This window comes from Miscanthus floridulus, chromosome 16, assembly GCF_019320115.1.
Source record: "Miscanthus floridulus cultivar M001 chromosome 16, ASM1932011v1, whole genome shotgun sequence".
NCBI lineage: Eukaryota > Viridiplantae > Streptophyta > Magnoliopsida > Poales > Poaceae > Miscanthus > Miscanthus floridulus.
The window spans coordinates 25,854,544-25,876,116 of NC_089595.1; the positions used below are offsets into that span (position 1 = coordinate 25,854,544).

Sequence of the window (21,573 nt, forward strand, 5' to 3'; positions counted from 1 at the left end):
GTTTCTAGTTACAAAACTAAACACGAGTTATAGCTAAATCAATATCTCTGATAACATTTTATAAACCAATAAATGAAAGGAATACAAAATTGAAGTAATTTTTCCATTCCTGGGGCAAAGACTAAACGTAACTATTATTGTAAAATATAGAAACTGGTTTCAGCTGGGCAACACAGTATCTCACTTAATTTCAATCAGCAAGTTTTCGCCCTAACGGCTAAGGTAGCACAAATGGTTGAGTCCAATTCATTAGAAATGTAGGTATAGAGCATGTCCCACAATCAGAAAATGGATATTTCTTTGAACAATAGGGGATCCAAAACATCAAGCAACAAACTGAAGCGGCAATATCAAATATTGTAAACCATACACTGTACATGATAGAAGGTAAGGCCCCGTTCGCTGGTCTGAAACTTGGCTGAAACTGGCTGAAAAATACTGTTCCGGCTGAGTTGTTGTGAGAGAAAAACACTGTTCTGGCTGAAAAAAGAAGCCGAATAAGTCGAATATGGGATAAGCCAAACAGGGCCAATGGCAACACACTACCAGGGCACCTTTTTGCCTAAGTTACACTCCTAACAGCTGACCATCAGGGATGGCCGATAGGACCAGCTCGAGAGGTGAAATCAATTTCTCCTGACAGTCGGTCTACAGGAAGCAATTCCTGTCGGTTCATGTTGACCGGTCAAAATCGGATCCTGTCAGTAAGGCCATCAGGAATTCCACCCAGACAGGATACCTCGCGTTATTCCAGACATTTGACGCCAAACGAAAAGACAACCAGACCGTCAGGTCTTTATTTGTACCAGGACTGTCTCATAATACCACCAATATCATCCTTATTTTTGTGCACTTTATACATCAACTCACAGGTCACATTAGACATTAAATTAAATTTAATAACACAAATGAAATTCACATCTCAACCAAATCCAAATGGCCCTTACTGCTCAGTACAGATTCTTGTTCCCCACACTAGGAATAACAACATGACAGCTCCTATACTGACTGAAGAATGCAAGATCACAACACTGCTCAGCTCCTAGCTATATGACAAAAGGAGCCTTTTTCACTCTACATCATACTCCTACTAACTACGCAAAAGAAACAGAAACTTGATTTCCAGCATGGGACAATCAAGTTACCTACAGGGCTACAAGGAGTGGAGTTACAATATTCAACCTGAGTTGACTCAAAATTATCATGGGATACAAATGCATGTTGTAATATCTTATTTGCATTGGCTGTTGAGCTCCTTGTTATACAGGCTGTTGCTTGTATTAATACTGAGCTAACCATGCCTGTCTAGTACCCTAGCAGTATATGGCAGTTCAAATGTCTTTACTTAACAGAACTAGTATATTACCCATGCTAACGCTACGGACCACATCAAGTCCAAAGTAGCATTTTATCTACAAAGATAAGCGTCATAGACTTCCAACTTTCCAAGAGATCACCTCAAGATCTATATGCAGCATAGCATTTGGGGGGCACTGCTGCTTCATCTCCAGAAGCTGGTTTTCCTTGTTCCCCGAAGCCATCTGATCATCACAATGGACGCATATACATCAACTACATCAACGAGGCCTGCTGCCGATTCCAAAATGAGACAAAAGAAAGGCCTAATTACAATTTCTTAAAGACTTACATTGTGGCCAATTCCAAAATGAATCATCAGGATTTTGGATTTGTCATCCTCGAATGAATCCTGAAATACAATAAAAGAAATATTTAGATCATTGTTAGAGCAACTCCAGCAGGGCTCCTACTTAAGCCCCCATAGCTAAATATGGGTGCCTAGACCAAAAACATCACTCCTACTACATACCCCATATTTGGCTGGGCACCCAAATCCACCCCAAGGACCGCATTCCTGTTGGGTCAAGGCAGAGCCCTGAAACGTCTGTTGCAGCTGTTTTCCTCGCACGGGCTTTCTTCCCGCTCGCGACGAAAGCCGCGCACCGCCGCCGCTTCCTCCCCGTCAACATGGCGCCCGCATCTTCCTCCACCTCACGCGCGGAGCTTCCCCTCCCCTGCATGTGGCTCCCGTCCTCCCGCGAGCAGGAAGGAAGACGGCTCCACCGGATCCGCTAGACTGACCGGCGCCGCCAGGTTCTTCCCTCTCCTCGGCTGCCTCCCCTCCCGGCCGGCTCCCTCCCCTCCCCTGCAGCTGTGCTCGCGGGCAGGCCCCTTCCCCGTCTGCCCACAAGAAGAACGCGACTGGCGCACTCTGGATCTAAGGGAAGGGACTGGCGCTACATCTCTGCAAGTTCACGACCGGCTCTGCATCTCACGAGCGGCCCTGCCATCCCCATCCGTGCGCTCAGCAGGAGCAACACCACTAGCGGACGTGACCCTGCTCCATCCTCTCCAAGGTAACAGGCATGCTCCATCTTTTCTTACTTTATTTTTTGGTAAATCTGCTGATAAGTACGAGTGCGTACTGTACAGCAATTTGTATTACTTTTCAATTGGTTGGATCATCCGCATAAATGCAATAGCATGTGTTAACTTCACCTATATTCAACGAGTTTAGTTTTTCAGTGTATTTCAGAGGTATTGCATAAATGGAATAGAATGTGTTAACTTCAGAATTGTCATTTCTTGGTCCCCAATTTTACACGGAATGGAGAAAATCACCTTTGCTTTTTTTTAGGGAATAAATGATTGCAATTTTCAAACAATATAACTGCTTTTAGTTTGAGATTTTGGACTGAATTCTCAGATTTGACTGAACTGTAATCAGTAGTGTACTTTAAATTGGAGATATGGCTATGGTTGTTTTTTAGTGTGGTTATCTTGGCCATTTGGTCTCTGCAGTACTGTTTTTATCTGCAGTACTGTTTTTATTTGCAGCAGTGTGGTTATCTTGGCCATTTGGTCTCTGCAGTACCTGTCCATGTTGTGTTGCTGAAATTATAAACTAATATGCGACAATGATATTGCAGATGGTGTTTACTGATGATGAAGATGATTTTTTTGAGCAATGGTGGGAGGAAGAGGAATCGGATGATGATGATTTGGTTGCGCTGCTGCTAATTCTTGCTGAAGATGAAGAAAGGAGTCATAAGAAGCGTCGCTGTGGTTCAATGCCCGGTTGTCAAGTGGTGCCAAGAGACATGCATGCTGGTAGCTTGCGCATTGTTGCAGATTATTTCGAGCTGTGGTTGATGTTTTTGGTGAGCAATACTAGAGGCCACCCACTGTCGAGGATACTGCAAGGTTACTAGAGATGAACAACAATAGGTGTTGGCCAGGTATGCTTGGATGCATTGACTGTATGCATTGGAGGTGGAAGAATTGCCCTTACTGCATGGACAGGTATGTACACAGGACATGTGGATGGTCCAACAATGATCCTTGAAGCGGTTGCATCGGAGGATTTGTGGATTTGGTATTCATTTTTTGGTTTACCAGGATCACTAAATGATATCAATGTACTTCGAAGGTCTCCCCCTTTTCAGCGACTAACTTCAGGAACTTCGCCTCCAATTGAGTATACTGTGAATGGCAATAAGTACACCATGGGTTATTATTTGGCAGATGGGATCTATCCTTCTTGGGCTACATTTGTGAAGAGCTACAGAAATCCACAAGGTAACAAGAAGTCTCACTTCACACAAGCTCAAGAAGCGGCTAGGAAGGATGTTGAGAGGGCATTTGGTGTTTTGCAGTCACGCTTTGCCATGATTAGGGGTCCTGCAAGATTTTGGGGCAAGGATATGCTATGGTACATATTGACAGCATGTGTAATCTTGCACAATATGATAATTGAGAATGAGAGAGATGACGGCGATGTTGGGGGATATGACTATGATCAAGATGGGGGTGAGGAGTTGAGGCAGGAGGAATACCAACGCCGCAATCCAAATGTGATGTCCGAGTTTCTCAGGATACACAAGGAGATTGAAGATGGGCGCGACATGGCGCAAGTTAATTGTTTTGTTCGACTTTATGTTGATGACTATGTTATTTGATTTGCAAAATTGGCATGGACTATGTTGTGATTGACTATCATTAAATTCGGACCAAATTTGTGCTTTAATTTAAATTTGAATATTTTTATTTTTCATTTATAAGTTTACATATGATGCTTTATTGTTATAGTTTAAATAAATTATTATATAATATGCTGTTTGCAAATACATATGCATATAGTGTGTGATAAAATAGAGGGAATTGAGAAGTAGGGGCCCTGTTTTGGGGGCTCCTGCTGGAGTTCAGTCAAAAAGACAAGCCCCCCAAAAGTGGGGGGAGCACCCAAATGAAAAGTAGAGGACTTGTTTTGGGGGCTCCTGCTGGAGTTGCTCTTAGAGAAGAGGAGAGGTTGTATCAATAAATGTAGATTTTTAGAGTAGTGTACCTGTAGTAGCATTGTGAGCTTGCTGTTCCTAAATGGAACATGGTAATCACCATTAGCAATAGATTCAATGACTCAATGTTATCAGATCGTCCGATTAATCACGATTAATCATCCTTATCGGTACCTAGCACTCGATTAGGCACTCCGATTCGATCAGAGCGATCAGAAACCTGATCGTCCAATTTATCTTCGATTAATCGTGATAAATCGTCCGATAAGGTGTCCTGACCAATCAGACACGACTGCTTCAGACTGGGCTAGCTCTGTTTGGGCCAGGCCCATTAGGGTTTCTCTTTTATACCTCTCCCCCACTCTTTCCCTCACCTCCTCAGACCTCACCCCCAGCCTCCAGCCGTCGGCTGCACTTGCTGTGTGTGCAGCTACATCTCTTCCCCTCCTCCCTTCCTTCCGGTTCCAAGCTTCCCTGCTGCTTCATCCTCCTTCCTGCAGTCCTGCTGCTTCCTCCTCTCTACTGCAGTCCCGCTGCTTCCTCCTCCCTCCTGCTGCAGGGTCAAGGGAAGGTTGCAGGTGTGCAAGCCACAAGGAAGCTCGCCAATTCTCTTCCCCACCTGTAGGCTGCAGGCTGCAGGTCCAAGGGAGCACAAAGAAACATAGTCTCGACGCTCAATTTCTACTATATAAGTATATTTATATGGTATATATACCATACATATATGACATATGTCCTGCTATATACAGGACAATTGTATGGACGATTAGACCAATAAGAGGTCGATTAATCGTCCTAATCGTCGACTAATCGTCCTTATCGGTGCCAGGGCGATTAGCGACGATTAGCCGATTTAATAACATTGCAACGACTCGCTTCAAAGCTGTGTTCCCTTGGTTAATTTTTGTTGTCTGGAAAAATTGGCAACATTATGATCACAAGGGCGTACCCAGTGCAGAGAGCTCTCACTCTGTGCGGGGTCTGGGGAAGGGTGTTAGTGGCAAGCCTTACCCTCGCCTGTGCAATGCGAGGAGACCGCGACTCAAACCCGGGACCTTCCGGTCACAGGCGGTAAGACTACCGCTTGCACCAGGCCCGCCCTTCCAAATATTATAGGTTTGCACCAGGTCGTGGGTTCGAAACAGCCTCTCCGCAGATTTTGCGAGGGAAAGGCTTATCTCGGTTTATCCCTTCCCCAGACCCCACTCATGTGGGAGCCTCCGGCACTGGGTTTGCCCTGCCCTTTAACAGTGGTACAATTCATGTGGCAAGATCAGTGCCAAACTGACTATCTATTAAATACACAGAGCAACTCATTGAAAGCCATTGTTCAGAGTGCAATTGGAAGTTTGGAACACATAGATGCTACAAACATATACACAGAGCAACTCATTGAAAACCATTGTTCAGAGTGCAACTGGAAGTTTGGAACACAGATGCTACAAACATACAAGAATCGGTTGCATAACACACCTGCATTTTGACTTCAAATCCTGTTTGTCCTGCTGCTTCTATGTTTTTAGATCCAGCCATTTCCACAAGCATAAACCTTTCCCACAGATGGGACATCCAGGATAATCTATAGATGCAAGCATAGCTCGTACAAAGCTTGGTTTAAAAAAAATGAATGCTCAAAATGCTGGTGGCTGAATGCAACAAACCATGCAATGGCTCCGCGAACTTCTCTCGTTACAAAGTGTGCTCTTCACAGTTCTTCACTTTTCCACTTTAGAAACTTCTCTTGATATCCTCCCAGCTTCATTTCCAGATATATAAGTTGTGTTTTTTGCTTTCTTCCCCATTACTTCCAGTCTCGCCTGTGCATAGATACAGAACTGTGAGGCTTCAATGATACAATGATTTACATCAATTCATAAATTTACCCTGACAGTGACCAAGAACAAATGAATGACAACATTGGTAATCATGAGCATGTATCCAGGATAAAGACTGATGTTCACCAAGCTGTTTATTCATGGACAAACTAAAGAATTTTAATATCTGAGGAACAGATCAGCAGTAAGGTAAAGTATAGCACAATAAATGACAGGAAGACAAAATTGAAGTTGCTTTTTCCATTCTTGGAGGCAAGGACTAAACGTAACTATTATTGTAAAAAAATACAGAAACTGGTTTCAGCTGAACAACACAATATCCCAATTTCAATCAGCAAGTTTTCACCCTATAAGGGCTAAGGTAGCACAAATGGTTCAGACCAATTCCATTAGCAAAGTAGGCATAGAGCATGCCCCACTCTATCAGAAAATGGATATTTCTATGAACAATGGGGGATCCAAAATATCAAGCAACAAACTGAAGCAGCAATTTCAATCAAATATTGTAAATCATACGCTGGACATGATAGAAGGTAATGGCAGCACACTACCAGGGCACCTTTTTGCCTAAGTTACACTGCTAACAGCTGGCCATCAGGGATGTCCGATAGGACCAACTCGAGAGGTGAAATCAACTTCTCCTGACGGTCAGTCTACAGGAAGCAATTCCTGTCGGTTCATGTTGACCAGTCAAAATCAGATCATGTCAGTACGCCATCAGGAATTCCACCCGGACAGGATACCTTGCGTTATTCCAGACATTTGACGCCAAACGAAAAGACAACCAGACTGTCAGGTCTTTATTTGTACCAGGACTGTCTCATAATACCACCAATATCATCCATATTTGTGTGCAATTTATACATCAACTCACAAGTCATATTAGTCATTAAATTTAATAACACAAATGAAATTCACATGCCAACCAAATCCAAATAGCCCTTACTGCTCAGTACAGATTTATTGTTCCCCACACTAGGAATAACAACATGACAGCTCCTATACTGAGTTAAGAATGCAAGTTCACAACACTGCATGTTCAGCTCCTAGCTATATTGGCAGCTTGACAAAAGGAGTTTCTCTACATCATACTCCTACTAACTACGCAAAAGAAGCTCCTAGGAATAACAATATACAGCTCCTATCCTGAGTTAAGAAATCAAGTTCACAACACTGCATGTTCAGCTCCTGACAAAAGGATTCTTTTTCACTATCTACATCATACTCCTACTAACTACGCAAAAGAAGCAGAAACATCATTTCCAGCATGGGATAATCAAGTTACCTACAAGGCTACAAGGAGTAGAGTTACAATATTCAACCTGAGTTGACTCAAAATTATCATGGGATACAAATGCATGTTGTAATATCTTATTTGCATTAGCTGTTGAGCTGCTATACAGGCTGTTGCTTGTATTAAATACTGAGCTGTAACCATGCCTGTCTAGTACCCTAGCAGTATATGTCAGTTCAAATGTCTTTACTAAACAGAAATAAGTGATGAAGCTATTCTTAACAAATATAGCACAGGCCTAATTTCTCATACCAATGTAACCTTTTGTTCAATATAAATTAGAGGCCCAAGCAGACTTGATGTTTACAACATCAATAATGCCCAGCATATGATACTTTGGGAATCAACGTAATAACATGATGATAAAACATAGGCAAAGAGGCCATCATCTAATAAAAACAATTAGCATAGGCCAGAACTAATCTCAACAATTGAGCGAACTATTCCATTGCTAAATTATTTTCTCACTAGCCCAGTGAATAATGGATAGGTTTTAAATAACTAGCCCAAAAGGAATATATACACTTACTGGTTTAAGAAGTCAACATGATCAACTTCAAGAAAGGCATATGCAGTTAAGAAGGCACTTACAGCTTGGTGAAAAATACTCTTTATTCTGGATAAATGAGGCAACCTTCGTGTATCCAGCATAATTACTAATGTTCAGCAAGCTGTTTATTCATGGACAAACTATCTATACCTCAATACTTAGTTAAGAAGGCACTTACAATGTTTGCGCATCATATGGCAGTTCATTCGCGGCCTCATGATTTCATATGCAACGCAAACTCTTACAATCTGCAACATATCAATTTAGACTGGTAAATCATTACAAGATGAATGCAAATGACATATATTTCAGGTGTCAGAATGAATGCCTCATTGAGTCATTGGCTTAGCAGGGAACAAGTTAAATGGCTAGCTCCACTGAATCATGGAAACATTGCGATTGATGACAGAGAAACATCAAGACTATGAAAGACCAATTGAATTATTAAATTAATTATAATACTTTTGCCGATCGCAATAGGCTGCAACTATGCGGCAAACATTTGTGCAGTTTATTTGCAAAGGTTCAGTACAGTGCCTATCTACATCTATTCTAAATTAGTGGTGAAATGCAGGCTATATTCTCTTGTTTGATTATCATAACATGACCAAAATAGAAAAAAGTATCAAAACATACTCATGTAGTGCAAAAATCACAAATGAGCAGGCTATGTTCAAACCTAGTACTTCTGCATTTCAGTACATGGCGATGTAGAAGCCGGTGGCAATTAATCTCTTGAGATGCAGCAGTACATCGGATAAAGTAGCATGCTAGGGGAGGAATGAATCACCTCAGACGCTGCCCACGGTGGCAGGCTTCAGCACGTCGTGCAGACGGCAGATGAAAACGACCTACTTCCTGCGCCTCTTTTGGATCTCCCCCTCTTGGGTCGCCTGTGGTTCACTCCGACTCCACAGCCCTCCAGAAGCGGGGCCAGGATGGGATGCCCGGCGCTCGGGGACGAGGCTTCTGAACAGCTCCTGACGAAGAAGACGGCCTCGGGGTCGCGGATCTGCCCGCTCTTGCCCACCATGAGGAGGAAGACGGCGTCGGGGTCAGTGAATCTGCCCGCTCTCACCCACCCACCATGGCGGTGTGGTCGTGGATCAGCCCGCTTCCGCCCACCCTGAGGAGGAGAAGACGGCGGCTGGGTCATGGATCCGACCGCCCTGGCCCGCGCCGACCGCGGAATGGGCATAGGCGGAGGAGAGGACGGGGAAAGCCGGAGGTGTGGGAGACGCCGGAGGCTCGTGGTGCTGGCGGCACCAGGCAAGGGATGCGACGGTGCGTAGGGGCGCTGCCGGCGGTGGACGCGATTGGTTCCGGCGGCGGAGGCGACAGGCGAGAACGGGCGCGCCGGGCGGGGATTCGGAGGAGGCATGGTTGTCAGCATGTGGGCCCAAAACGCTTGTGGAGCATGTGGGCCTAAGAACGCTTAGCGAGGCAAAGTGGACCTTCCCTCGGGCCTCGGCCCGTGAACTCCTGCCGGCCCAAGACCGACCGGGAACAGAATTCTGGGTTTCATCTTTGCCGTCACCGTCACCGTCAGCAACCGACAGGTATTCTGCGCTTACTAGTATTCGACTAGCCTGTGCGTTAACAGATTGTTTTTTCACTCGTTAACACCGTCGTCACATTCACAGTTCTATCATCTTTGAATCCGTCGACGACAATATGTATTGACTTCCTCGACAACGATATGTTTTGATACCTTTAAAACATCTTACAAACACAAGGGTTATGCCCTATTTTTCAGCACTACATCAGCGATACTTTTTAGTAAAGGAACAGTGTTTTCCTCTCACAAAAAATCAGCATCAGCAGTAACATTAGCCAAATTTCAGTAAAACAAACGGGACCTAGTCGTCCATCTTCACTAGAATAGTTGTGTACGGGCCACGAGTGGTTCTCCATTTCACGGGGCCTGTGCGGCCGGCGTGGCCCAGAGAGTCTAGGGCTCTCGGTGCATGCATAGTTGGCGGGGCTCGGAATCTGCGCGGGATTGCGCGGCGTGGTGAGGGCGCAGAGCCAACAAGGCGCGGGCATGGTGCAGTGCACAGGGCCGACATAACGGACTTTGAGAAACGGGTGCGAAGGCGGGTGGGACACACTGCTGGTGTAACGCGCGAGGCCAAAGAGCTAGGCTCGTGTTTAGGCTCGGGAAAAATTGAGATGAAGAAAAAATGAAAGGAACCGTGGACTGTCTAAAAAACTGGTAAAACACGATGGAGTCGGGTGATGTAGGGAACAAACGAGTTTGATAGAAGAGGCAGAAGAAAATTATTACGACATAATTTTGGCTCTCTTTAATATTAAGGTATGTGTATATATATTCATTATTATATTGTTAGTCATCTTTCTATTTCTATTTTCATAGTTATTACTTGAACATGGAGAAAGGAAATAATCGAGAAATCCAAACACGAGTTTGTAACAAAGAAATATAGGAACTGACCATAGGGGAAAGGGAGAACAAAACATATAAAAAAAAGAGAACGTGTGCTCCCTGCTCTATACAGGACCATCCAATAAATAAGAAAAAGAACATGCTCTCTTGAATATATTCATTATTATTATATTGTCATTTGTCTTTCCATTTCTATTTTCATATTTATTACTTGAACATGGAAAAAGGAAAAAGGTCATGAGAAATCTAAACATGAGTTTGTAACCGAGAAATAGAGGAACCGACCTGACAGAAAACGATAAGGGAAAGGGAGAAAAAAATATAAAAAAGAGAGAACGTGTGCTCTCTCCTTTATATGGGGCCAGCCAATATAAATAGGAAAAATAAGAACGTGCACTTGAAGGGTTCTATTTCTATTTTCATATTTTTATTACCTGAACATGGAAAAAGGAAAAAAAATCATGAGAAATCTAAACACAAGTTTGTAACAAAGAAATAGAGGAACCGACTTGACAGAAAACGATAAGCGAAAGGGAGAAAAATAAAAATAAAAAAGAGAGAACGTGTGCTCTCTCCTCTAATGGGGCCTGCCAAATAAATAGAAAAAATAAGAACGTGCACTTGAAGGAAAAAGAAATCGGAACGTACGGAAACAGGCATCCGGCCGATTGGACTCCGTTAGGTACATAGATAGGAGACGGAGCCGGGAAGTAAAATAAGAGTCTGTCTAATTTATTTTCTATTTGAATTAGGAATCCTATTCTTATTTTGTTTATTCAGGCTCAGAGAGATCGTTTGTCTTAACTATCTAGGATCATATAAGTCTAGACTTAAGAAACTCTCGACTACATATAGTTAGGGAGAGGTAGACGAAAAAAATGGATGGATGAAAAAAATAGTCAGAAATTTTATCTCTTTATTATTAGGTATAGATATAGATGTATCTGCAGACCAAACCTTGAACGTTTTGTTCCCCAAGAAAAAAAAAACTTGAACGTTTGATTTATGAGTTGCTTCAATTTCTCATCGATTGGACATAATATATTTCAGTTATCTCCCATCTCATCCCCAACCTGCTAAAGGCAACCATGATTATTAGGCAAATTTTTACAGCCTGAACAACTAACACTACTGAAAACTGGTACTTTGCTGAGTGCCTACGGCACACAGAAAAGCCCAAAATACACTCGGTAAAGCCTTTACCGAGTGTCGCACTCGGCAAAGGGCACTCGACAAAAAATTAATCGGCAAAAAAGCCTTTGCTGAGTGCTTTTTGTCAGGCACTCGGCAAAGCCGGCAAAGATTTACACTCAACAATATAAAAATACAAAAAAAAACCCCAAAAATAATAGCAAATTTCTTTTTCGGGGGAGGCCACCACCGGCCATCGAAGTCACTGCATTTTTTGCACAAAATTCACGGTTAATGCGGCCGGCGGGATTCGACTCACGACCTCTTCTTCGCATGTCTGTTGCTCTACCACTGCACTACACTGTCACTTGTGTCTAGATTCAGTTATTTATCCTAATATATTATACTAAATCGAGAGTAAATTGCTTGTTTGAGGCCCTAAACGAATTCAAATAAAAAAGTGGTCAACTACAAAGTTTCATAACTTTTCGAGATCTACAATTTTCATTTAGGAAGTTTTTTTTATCCGAGGTCATTTGAAAAATTCGAATTTCAAATTTGAGAGATTCAAACATAGTTTTGCATGATAAGATGATTTCAAATCAAAAAGTTGTCAACTACATAGTTTCATAATTTTTGGAGATCTACAATTTTCATTTAGGAAGTTTTTCCATCCAAAGTCTTTTGAAAAATTCAAATTTTAAAATTTTAAAATTCAAACGTCATTTTTGCATGACAAGATGATTTCAAATCAAAATGTTGCCAACTATAAAATTTCATAACTTCTCAAGATGTACAAAGTTTATTTTGGTCATTTGTTCATTCGATATAGTGGTAGTAACATTGTTCACAAATCTTATATATCTCTCTTCTACTTTCATGAAACTAGTATGAGAGATATGAGAGAGATGTAGATTTTATGAACAACGTTATTGTCGCTTTGTCAAATGAAGAAATGACCAAAATAAACTTTGTAGATCTTGAAAAATTATACAACTTTGTAGTTGAAAAGTTTTTCATTCGAATTCATTTAGGGCCTCAAAAATTGCTTTGAATAAATGATTTGCCGAGGGCCAAAAAAAAATACACACGACAAAATGGCAAAGACGCATTTTGCCGAGTGCCAAAAAATGGCACTCGGCAAAATACATCTTTGCCGAGTGCCGATAAAAAACACTCGGCAAAGCCATCTTTACCGAGTGCCGAAAAAAAAACACTCGACAAAGCCGTCTTTGCCGAGTGCCCGACACTCGGCAAAGCTTCCGGCACTCGGCAAAGTGCTGGTTTCCAATAGTGTAAGTATACTGAGGCCAGTTCTAGCCGGAGTTTCATTCTCATTTAAAGCAATGACACATCATTTACTTACTTACTTCGTCCCATAAAGAGCGTCATTCTCATTTAGTGAGAAGTCAAGCATTTTCAACTTTAACCAAATATATATAAGAAAATATTAATATTATGGTGCATAATATTAATATTTATGGTGCATAATCAGTACTCCCTCAATACCAAATTATGAAGTCATTTCAAATTTTTGGAGAGCCATTTCAAAACGGCTCCGGCTCTGTGCGAACATGAAGGAGTAGGAGGAACCATTATTTCGGGGCTCCGACGGCTCCACTACTGTACAGCTATAGTACCGTAGCTGGAGCCGTACGGTGCCTCTCCAAATTAACTGACTCACATATGCCATATTTGATCATAGCACCATATAACAATTAAATGACATGGATAGCCTATAAAACTATATATGCATTGAGACCGAGTATTTCATTTACTTGTAAAGCGCTGATGTGGCACTCTTGGTAAATGTACATTAAAACTTTGTATTGAGACTAACCTAAATATTGATTCTTAGTTGCTTAAAATGCTAGAACTATATATATAAATGAACAAAAAAAGTTTCAAAGTGAATTCGTATATATATATGAAGATAATTTCTTATCTTAGGATATAAATGAACAATATATTAAATGAGAAATGCAATATTTCATTCAATTTTTAGCTAACCAAATAGGAAAAGGGCAATTGAACAATATTCCTACAGTTAAAATGGTTATAGTTTGATAAGACATCCAGTAGTTTTTCGTGCATATGATTCTCTGTCAACGATGGATCCCAATTAAATAGCCGATTGATGTGTACGGCAATAGTTTGGCGATGAGCGCATGCCAGCATGGGAGGTATAAATGGTATGATGCTAATCCGTGAGATCTTGCACACATGGAGAAAACTAGTACTGATCAAACCAAACGTAGGAGTTAGAAGTAGTTGTACTGCAAGTACTGAGTGCATGCTGGCGTGGCGTGGTTCTGGTAAACAGATGATTTTCTTGTTTGACACTTTGACCATTCCGATCCCTACCATGTAAGAAATATGCAAAGACCATACATACTTTCCAATCCCTTGTGTCAGTGTTTCCGATCCCTTGTGTGTGTGTTTCAGGGGCATCTTGACACCCGAGTGTTGGATACCACCTAAACACCTAATTGAGAACAGAAACAAAATCGAGTGTTTATGATCCATGGAACACTCGATTATTGTCATGACCATTGTATCCAAATCAAATGAACCAAATAAAACTTATCACAATAATGCAAAAAATATTAAACAATGAAAACAAAAAAAAATAACCAGATTATTTATATGGAAGCCAAGTTGGAAGATTTCAAAGTGGAACCAAATAAAACATATAGAAAATAAAAAAAAAGTCAGAAAAGATCAAATATCTGTTCGAGTAATTCTAACCATCTCATTTATGAACAATCAATTTAAAATCAATTAAACACATAACTTACACCAAAAAAGGAATAGTAAAATATGGTCCTATGAGATATAACCTGCAACAACTAAGCACTTTTTCATAACTTTCTCGCCCAATACTTGACCCAACAATGGTGACCACCCCTTCCCATTCTTCTCTTTCCCTCCGGAGGATCTGGCGCCGTGCAGGCATGGGTCAATGGTGGGGCCTAGCGGCTGCTGTTTTTTCGAAACCCGCCGACGTAGGGGGCGAAGTGGGCGGCGTGTCGGCCTAGATGGTTTTCAAGGCATGGGAGCAGCGGTTTCCAACTCTACAGCCCCAGTGGGGCCCATCGTGCGGACGTGGTCTCCAACACTCGGAGAGAGATGCCATTGGATCCGGGGCGCAGTGCTAGACTCAGGGCTTGTTTGGTACAGATTCTGTACCGGCTCCCGGAGCCATGCATCCCGCGGCTCCCTCCGCCAAACGCCTGAAAACGAAAGCGCTCCCGGCCAGGAGCCCCTGAAAATCACGCTGAGACAAGGGAGGAGAGAGAGAAGAGGAGCAAAAAATACTAGCTCCCACCGGCTTCACCTCGCATTGGTGGCTCCCACGCGCGGGCACGGTCAGGGGAGGCGTGGGCCGGCGCCAGAAGGGGCGACGACGCGGACGCACGGCGAGGGGCGCAGGCAAAGAGGGACGCCGGCGCGGTGGCGACGAGCGCAGGCGGCGCGCATGTGCAAGGAGGAGCAGCTCCGTTGGGATGCTGGGTCGCCAGTTCGCCGGGCCGCGGAGGAGCTGAGACGCGGAGATGCGGATGGCTGGATGCTCTGGCACCGCGTCCGTCTGGATGCGGAGATGTGGATGGCTGCGGGTCTGGCACTGCGCCATGGCTGGATGCGGGAGATGCGGATGCTTGAGACGCATACAGTTCAACCAAGCAGATAAGCTTGGGAAAAGAAAAGAAAAAAAAGGTATTATGAACATTTTTTATTATTTTAGACTATCTGTAGAAGCTGTTTTGATAAACGGTCCAAAAACTGCTTTAGCTCCTCAAATAAATCTGCTTCACAAATGAAGTCACGACTGGAGCTGTACCAAGCGTCGGTGCTGATGCGCGGTGAGGAATAGACGCACAAGATCAGCACAACGAAAAGGATCTGACATAGCGTGCGCGGGGAGAAAAGATACCTTTTTCGTAACTAAATCGTTCGGTAATTTACTAGTAGTTAACTAACTTTGCGTCCTGCAAGTATTGTTTTATTTTCTGTCGTCCCTTGTTTAGGAGCTCCGTGTAGTATGTGGAGAACGGGAACACGAAGGAGAGTTATTTGAATCGTCAACCTATTTCTACTGCGTCGTCTTTTGTACAAAACGTGGAACAGCAAACAAGATCAATTCAGACTTCGCCAAAGAGGGCACACGCATCTCTTATTTTTGCTTCTCCGGTAGGTCGTGATTCGCGAGCATTTAGGGTTCTAGAACGACACCCTGCTCCACCGGAATTAATAATTAATTAACCGGCACGCACACATACATGAATCGCTTGCTATTGAAGTGCCCTGGGGTGCTGTTAGTTCCAAAAATTTTGTAAAATTTTTCAAGATTACTCGTCACATCGAATCTTTGACACATGCATGAAGCCATTAAATATAAAATAAAAAATAAAACTAATTACACAGTTTAGACGAAATTCACGAGACGAATCTTTTAAGACTAATTAGATTATGATTGGGACACTAATTATCAAATAACAATGAACGTGCTACAATACCATTTCCCAAAAAAATTCGCCAACTAAACAAGGCCTAGGGCCAGTTTGGTTGCCAAATTTTTTGACAAAATAACACGGTAACGTTTTTCGTTGTTATTTGGTAATTAGTGTCAATCATAGTCTAATTAGGCTTAAAAGATTCGTCTCGGGATTTCGTCTAAACTGTATAATTGTTTTATTTTTTATTTATATTTAATGCTTCATACATGTGTCAAAAAAAAATCTTTGAAAATTTGACATTCTAAGAGGGAACTAAAGAGGGGCCCTAGGCCGATCGAGGTGTTTCGAAACGAGGGTGCATAGGGACTCGGGGTATGGGGTCAGGGCCCTAGGCCGATCGAGGTGTTTTCGAAACGAGGGTGCATAGGGACTCGGGGTATGGGGTCAGCGTCCTTCTCGCCTGAACTGCCATAACCCGCCGTCTCGATACTCGCATCTCGTCGCGCGTGTTGGGGAGGTTGTTGATAGGCGGAGAGGTTGGGCTGATATATAGAAGCGATCGATCGGACGGAGAGACCGCAAGGCTGAGGCAGTTGCGGCAGCAGCGACGCCGGCGGCCGGCTAGCCGGTTATTCACCGCAGGCCAGCAGCGGAGGCCACAAGTTCTGTGGGGGATGGCGGCCGGGACTCTCTCTCTCTCTGAGCTGGCCTGGGAAAAAGACCGGGGATGGGGCGAGCCACGAGCACTCCTGGAAACCGAATATTTTGCCGAGTGCAAACTGCTTTCGAGTGTCAAAATCGGATACTCGACAAAGACGTTCTTTGCCGAGTGCCGTACTCGGCAAAGAATTGTACTCGGCAAAGAGTTTTTTTGTCGAGTGCCGGGCACTCGCAAAAAAAAGGCTCTCGGCAAAAGACTTCTTTGCCGAGTGCCAGGCTCTCGCAAAAACGCGGCACTCGGCATAGGCTGCCCCGCGTAACGGTTTCGGCCACGGCCTTCTTTGCCGAGTGCCTGCTGTTAGACACTCGGCAAAGAAGTTTTTTTTAATTTCTTTGTCGAGTGTCCCAGATCTGACACTCGTCAAAGAATTTTTTTTAAATACTTTGCCGAGTGTTCCAGATCTGGCACTCGCAACTTTTAAAAAAAAATACTTTGCCGAGTGCCCCTGACACGATGCTCAGCAAAATTTTTTTTCGAAATGTCTTTGTCGAGGATATTTAAAAAAAAATCCAAAACCTCTTTGCCGAGTACCTTATTCTTGGCACTCGGCAAGGGGTCTTTGCCGAGTGCCATGCCCCGGCACTCGACAAAGTTTTTTTTTGTTTTTTGTTTTTTGTTTTTTGTTTTTGGCCTCCAAATTTTTGTGCAGCCCTTTTAAAGTACCAAGGAATTCCTAGTTAGAATTTAGGGATTTTTGTGGCTTTTTGATATATTTGTTCTTTATTTTGTTTACTTGAATTTTTTCGAAAATATAAATTTGAACTGCGCGTGGTACGAATAATGGAATTTAATGATTCAAAAAATGATAGTCATGTTACTGAGTGTAGTGGAGGCCCTATCCAGGAACGGACCCGAAATTTCGGACATCTTATTCACGAAACATGATCGCGAACTTGCGTGCGAAGTGTTTTTAAATTCTATAAAAGCAAACGAAGTACTTGAGGGCACTCGGCAAAGAATTTTTAAAAAAATTAAAATTATGCCGAGTGCCGGCCAGAGGGCACTCGGCAAAGAATTTTAAAAAAAATCAAACTTTGCCGAGTGCCGGCCAGAGGGCACTCGGCAAAGAATTTTTTTTAAAAAAATTCAAACTTTGCCGAGTGCCGTCCAGAGGGCACTCGGCAAAGATTTTAAAAATAAAATAAATTTAAACTTTGTCGAGTGACGGCCAGAGGGCACTCGGCAAAGAATTTTTTTTAAAAAAAAAATTCAACACTTTGCCGAGCACCGGCTAGGGAGCACTCGGCAAAGAATTTTAAAAAAAAAATAAAAAATGTTGTCGAGTGCCTGCAGGGTTGGCACTCGGCAAAGCCACCGTGAACGGGGCCGCGCCGTAACGGTCGCTTTTCTTTGCCGAGTGCCTCCGGGGCACTCGGCAAAGCCTTTGCCGAGTGTCCGATAAAAGACACTCGGCAAAGAGATCTTTGCCGATCAATTTTTTACCGTTGTTCTTTGCCGAGTGCCCGCACTCGGCAAAGGCTTTGCCGAATGCAATTTAGCCTTTACCAAGTGCCTCAGGCACTCGGCAAAGAACCTGAATCTAGCAGTGGAGACATGGGTTCCTTAGCCGTGGGCCCAGCGCGCATCGGACGGTCCAGCTTCGATCGAACGGCGGGTGCACACTGTACTGTGCCAGCTGGCTGGCATACGCATCAAGCATGCATGCATGCTTCGTACTACACGGTACTAGGGTTTAATCCCTGCCTCGCTATGGGCCCGTTTGGTAGAGCTCCGGCTCTAGCCAAAACTGCTCTAAATGTGGTTTCACCTGTGGAGCAACTTCATTCATGGAGCTGAAACCGTTTTAAACCGTTTGGCAAAACAGCTTCTCTTTATTGTTAGAATGTGTGAAATACCCATAATACCCTTTCTCTTTTCTTTTTTTTCCTTTTCCTCTCTCTCTTTATTTCCATTCTCTCTCCACCTTATCTCTTCTCCCCACCGTGTCCTCATCTTCTCTCTCAGCTGCAGCCGCTCGTCCGTCTGCTCTGCATCCTCATCTTCCTCGAGCTCCCGGCCTCGCAGGCTCGCACATGGCGTGGAAGTGCGTCGTCTCAGCCATAGGCCGTTGCCTCACCTCTGCGCCGCCCTTGCCGTTGCCGCACCTCTGTGCCGCCCTTGCCGGCCATCACGTCTCCTCCAGCCACCACCGCCTCACCCCGCGCTCCGGCGAGCTTGCCTGGCCGCCTGCGCCTCGCCGGCACTCCGGCTTGGCTTCTCCGCTGCCTCTACCTCGCCCGGGCTCCAGCATGTCTGCTCAGTCTGCCTCCGCCCCGCCCACGCTCGGAGGAAGGGCAGTTTGGGGAGGGCCCACATGCCTGGACGGAGGAGCCGGAGGAAGCCAGTATTTTCAGCTCTGGCTCTACCTCGTGCCTCCTCTCGGCGTGTTTTTCGGGGCTTCTTCGAAGGAGCGGAGCGGTGAACACCCGTTTGGTTGCGCGACGAGGTGAAGCGGCTCCGGAGCGGTTCCGGGAGCGCTACCAAACGGCCCCTATATATAATATAATATTCTGTACTTCACACTTTACAGTGATAGCTAGCATCTATCCTAGCTGGCTGGCTAGTTTCAAACCTAACCATATTATAGACTACTACTAGTAGTTTGTATATGTCGAAAAAAAAGGCTTTAACTAGCTAGCTAGGTCACACACGTCACGTTAATTACCATCCGTTCATGAGGACAGCTACACAAAGATTATTAGTACTTACATGCATGCATGTGTCCAAATTAATTTCAAACATAATTAGCTTACTTGCTGTTGAAGGTTATATTTAGTATTTATCATCAGATTCACATGCGTCATGCAGCAACCTGCTGCGGGCTGCTTTCTCATGATGCAGTGGAAAGAAAAGAAACACTGTAGCACTACTGTGCACTACATCTGAACTGCGCGTCTGATGAACCTGCACCTAATAACAATAATAGGTTGTTTATGCCCACTTCGAATAGTATTATGCAGCATATATACGATTTCAACTTTGCGCAGCTTAAACAACATCGAAATAATTGGCTATGCAACAAAACTTTATATTTTACGGATTATACTTCATGCTGGGGTAAAAACTAAAAAGACCTCTTGTTTAGTAATTTAACAAGCAGACATAGGCCCTGTTTGTTTCCGTGTCTCGCTTATAAGCTGAGTATGATTATTTGATAGCCACAATCTGGAGAATCTGCTATCTGCTGAGTGTTTGACTGTCCTGATTATTTCTGGTGGAGGACGGCTGGATTATGGAGGGAGGCAGCATGCTCGAGGCGGCTGGCGGGATATCAGAGGAGGCTGGAGCCTGATGGAGCGTGCTGGCGTCCTAGAGCCCGGTGGAAGCTGTTGGTTGACGGGAGGGAGGCAGTGTCCTTCTAGAGGCCAGATCTGGTGGAGGCTGGCGCCCTGGAGGGGGCCGCTGGTTGCCGGGAGGGAGGAGGATGCCGACTACAGGGAGGGAGGCGGCGTCCTTCGAGAGGCTAGATCCGGTGGAGGCTGGTGCCCTGGAGGAGACCATCAGCGTCGTGGAATTGGAGGCGGCGTCATAGAATTGGCCGCGCGGCGGTGGATCTGTGCCAGGGGAGGCCGTAGCCGGGACGGAGGGAGGCGGCGGTGGGGACTTGAGGATGGCGTGGCGCCCGCAAGGGAGGAAGGGGCGAGCGCACCGGCGGAGGGAAGGGCAGTCGTGGGAACGTGGTCGCATTTTCCAAATCGAGGGCCTGATGTCGCGTTTCCAACAACGTTGAGGGCGACACTCAAACACGGACACGCGTGCGCGTTGTGCGGGTGGTTGCCAGGCGTTGGGTGGGCTTTTCTGGCTTATTTGGCTCAAAGGCACCGCTGCCGCGGAAACAATCATGCCATAGCTAGAGAATATTAGAGAGAGCAAAAAGCCAACTTTGTCTGTATACCTTGATTCCCAAAAAATCGATATTTCACACTACTACTAGCTAGATTTCTGTTACTATATATACTCAGCTACTGTACATATTTATATGCGGACAATATTAGTGATTGCTCGTATCGTATAGACGTATGGACACTTTTCTCCACTGACATCCTGGTAGCTAGGCTATCTAGGTTTCCCATCATGTCAGGAACGAACACTGTACACACCCACACACACTGAGGTGCTGTTTAGGTGCACTTCATTTTGTAAAAATTTTCAAGATTCTTTGTCATATCGAATTTTTGACGCATGCATGAAGCATTAAATATAAATAAAAAATAAAACTAATTACACAGTTTAGACGAAATTCACGAGACGAATCTTTTAAGCCTAATTAAATTATGATTGGACACTAATTGTCAAATAACAACGAAAGTGCTGCAATACTATTTTCTAAAATTTTTCGCGAACTAAACAAGGCCTGAAAAGTGAACACACACTACTCTCTCTGCATATATGCCTCCCCATGCCCATGGACCAAATTACAAAAGCCATACCACCTTCCATGCTGCCTGAGTGCCTGTTGTGTCTAGGGCCTAGTTTAGATCTGAAAAATTTGATAAAATGGGCACGGTAGTGTTTTCGTTGTTATTTGGCAATTAGTGTTCAATCATAGTCTAATTAGGCTTAAAAGATTCGTCTCGTGGATTTTGTCTAAACTGTGTAATTAGTTTTATTTTTTATTTATATTTAATACTTCATGCATGCGTCCAAAGATTCGATGTGACGGAGAATCTAGAAAAATTTGGCATTTTGGGAGGTAACTAAACATGCCCTAGCTCCATCAGATCACACGTCATCCGAACCGGCTACACAAACAGCTAGTGCATTATTTGTTGCTTAGCTTAATCGCATGGCCTGCATCTGAATATATATAACTAAGCGTGTACGTGTGCATCATACATGTCGTCCTAGCAGCTTGCTTTGCTTGA

At 43.9% G+C, this 21,573-nt stretch overlaps 1 pseudogene; it reads left to right on the forward strand.

Annotated features, from left to right (window-relative positions):
• The first annotated feature begins 1,719 nt into the window (after positions 1-1,719).
• Positions 1,720-5,778, forward strand: LOC136512049 (protein ALP1-like; annotated as a pseudogene).
• The last annotated feature ends 15,795 nt before the right edge of the window (positions 5,779-21,573 follow it).